Source organism: Phoxinus phoxinus, assembly GCF_949152265.1.
Source record: "Phoxinus phoxinus genome assembly, chromosome: 21".
Classification (NCBI taxonomy): Eukaryota; Metazoa; Chordata; class Actinopteri; order Cypriniformes; family Leuciscidae; genus Phoxinus; species Phoxinus phoxinus.
In genome coordinates this window covers 16,577,846-16,581,247 of record NC_136896.1, presented here as the reverse complement: position 1 = coordinate 16,581,247, position 3,402 = coordinate 16,577,846, and positions in this window count along the sequence as shown.

Here is a 3,402-nt window from a genome sequence, read left to right as displayed (position 1 = left end):
GCATTAGGGGTGTTGATGGACTCGATATACTCCAGCTATGAATTAATAATCGTTCTGAAACTGATCTGGATGAAGTTTTCGACAAAAACGTCAGCTTTTTGCTCAAAATGTTGTTTTAATGAAACTCACCCACATTCAAGTGTATGAAGCTAGAATAAAAGCTAATCCATGCTGCCAATTAGCTGGGGTGCAGGATTAATTATGTTTGTTTGTTTGTTTATTATAATTCTATGTATATTTTGTTTATACAAAATTATTTATAATTATTTGGGTATATTACTTTGTTTATGACCTATTTCTTCATATTTCTGAAATTAATTACTTTATTTATTTTAATTGTGTTAAGTGATGTTTGTGTTATTCCCTGTGAATGTAATGGACTAGTCATTTGTGTAAGTTCCGCATGTGTGTCATTTGGGAGGTCATGTTTTTTGTTTAGTTTGTTTCGATTACTGTTAAGTTTGGTTCTGTTCAGTTGACCCTTTTTATGGGCCCGGACCTGACTTTATTTACCTCTGTACAGATGTTGTCGGAATAATTCTGGTTCACGTGGCTACGCGGAAGCGATAAAAAATTCTGCATTATACATTTTTCAAGGCTTGTACCTTGGAACCTATTTCATGGTTTGTTTTCTCGAGCCACCAGGCACTGTTTTGTGCAAATGAGCGGCCGGATCGCATTAAGGGTTTTCTGTTAGAACGGTGTTGTGTTAGCGGAGCCATAGTTCTAATGATCGTTGCGACGAAAGTGAATCAATCACGACTAACTTTAGCTGGACAATAACTTTATTCTAGAGCTTCTGTAAAGCCACTTCTGCGGAGTGATTTGCTCGCAGCACCTGAGAAGCCCCGTGGTGAGGAGCAGAGAGTTCGCTCAGAGTGTAGCGCTAACCACTCCGCCCAAGTAGCAGTGCTTCGCCTTCTGAGAATATAGTTACAGTATACAGATAGAAGATGGCTGTGTCTCATGTGACCTTGTTATTTGTACATGCTATGACTATACAAATCACAACATGTAAATAGGAAAATGTTGGCGTTATTTTGTCACTTATTGGGAGCAGTATGCTAGCTGGAGCCGTTTACCTCCAGTCTTTGTGCTAAGCTAGGCTAGCGGTGGCTGCGTCAGACAGAGTTACGGCACGCACAGAGATGAAAAGGGTATGTACGGATTTATCTAACTCTGGGGGATACGGTGAATAAGCTAAAGTCCCCAAAAGTCAGCGTGTTCCTTTAATTGTTCACAGGTGTTCCGTGTCTAGTCATTAGTCTTGTGAAAGCCCTTTCAAAACAATAACAAAGACGAAGCTTGATGATGCTACGAAGGAGAGTGGGACTAATGGGAGATGTCGTTTTCAACATCCAGAGATGTATAGAGTTCACGGATCATATAAATTATATATCAGCTAATAAATTTGTTTTTGTACCTGTACGTTTGATCATACTATGTCATCATAACGAATTAGCTGCCAGGAACGTGAAATGTCATGCTATAGCAGCATGTTAGTGACTATTTGTCAAATGATTTTGTAGGTTTATGCTGCGCAGTTTTACATGTTTAAAACAATCGTACTTAGTACATTTGAACAAACCCAGTATTTGCAAGTAATGGCTAAATATGTTTATGCAACCCTTCATTTCACTGCCATAGATTTGGTCACCACCAGACTTGATAAAAAGCGTTAATGAAGTACAAAAAAGTGCAATAACTGTAGTGTACAATAAATCATATATATTTGCTTACCTGTCTATTAAAACATGTGAGAGCGGTGTTTCTGTGAACAGATCAAGTCCAAGTTTGTCGCGAAGCTCCCCCCATCCTGAAAACGATTATTGATCCTTGTTTTATTTCTCAGTTTTTCCCAAAGTCTGCTTGCCTAAGTTTATCTATGTTTACGTTTTTGGGGATTTTCTGTACTCGCCAATCTATAATCGTGAACCATGATGACTGAAGAAGATTGGGCACTACAGCGGTGTGCGAGATATTGTATCATAGGTATGCATACATAGATATCTCATTAGCAGCCTACATATAGCGGGGCGGCCCATTGAAACCATGATTGAAACGGCCGCTAATGAGTGATCTATGTATTGTTTGTATGGTTCTACAAGCGGAAACCATAGACAGTATATAAACGAACTGGACACAGCAACCCCATAGGTTTCAACTGAGAAAAGTGAAGTAAATTAGAAGCACTCACTTCCTGATGGCTGAGCGTAGTGCGCAGGCTCAAACTGAGCTTGACGACATAGATGTGACGTGTGCAACCTGTCTGACAGCTGTCAGTCTTCTAGTAGCTGTGCCGAGATAAATATGAATCATTCCCTTCCGAATCTCGCAGAGACGGAGAGCGTGAGTATTAGCTGTCCATGAGCTAGCAGCAGGAGCAACTTTATGACTTTCTATGGGCTTCTCCCTTGACTTTATCGGACTTTATGTATCCACGTCCCCCCGATTGCTTGCGAGCTTCTCCGCCTGTCTATACGGTAATTTCTGGTCTGTGAGACAGAGAGTCGAGTGGTTATGATGCAATCGTTAGCCTATTTTTACAAAAACTGCTTCTACGGGGCCATAACGTAAGATACAAGGTAATGGAGCCTTTTATACATTGTCGTGTTTCTTTAGAAATAAATAATGGACAAATGGAGTCTTTAAACGCCTAGATGTAAAGTTATTCGCTGTCAAAGTGACACCAAAATGAATGGCAGTCAATGGAATGCTAACAGCAGGTGATGGCTTGATAGCCAATGGCGGCCCCCGGGGAAGCTTCGGTTTCCGGCAGATGGATTACCCCCTTGGCGGAAACCGAGGATAGCGCGGATATTACGTCATTGATAGGCGACAATGTCTAGGGACGAGCCATTATTAAAGGGATATTTCACCTCTGGAAAGATGAATGTGTATTTAAAATGGATCATTTATGTAGTAGAAATGTTAAATTATTTTTGAATTTGGAGCCTTCTAGACTGAGAAAAGCCACAGAATGTATTTGTGGCTCATGTGGATGAAACACAACAACTCCCAGAATGCACTTGCTTCGCTGCCCTACGAGGCCACTCCCAAGCCACGCCTAAGAGCGCAGTTAAACAACAAGGCTAGGCTATAGTGAGTCTCCGTGAAGATTGCCCGGGATTTTGAGATCTCCAAAAATGTCCGGGATTCGACTTTTGCGTTCTACAGTCGCCATTCATTATGTTTACTGTGGCGAGCAGGACGAGACTGACGACCGCGGGAGAACGACGCGAGGCCGGTGGCGTGATTACTGATGAGTGGCACCTGTGAGACGCACGCACCGGTCTCGTATCTCTCACGGACGAGCGGGAGTTTTCTTAGCAATGTTAAAATGCACATTAACCCATCACTTGTTTAGCGTTCATGTAAACACTACATTCAGATTCACCAATC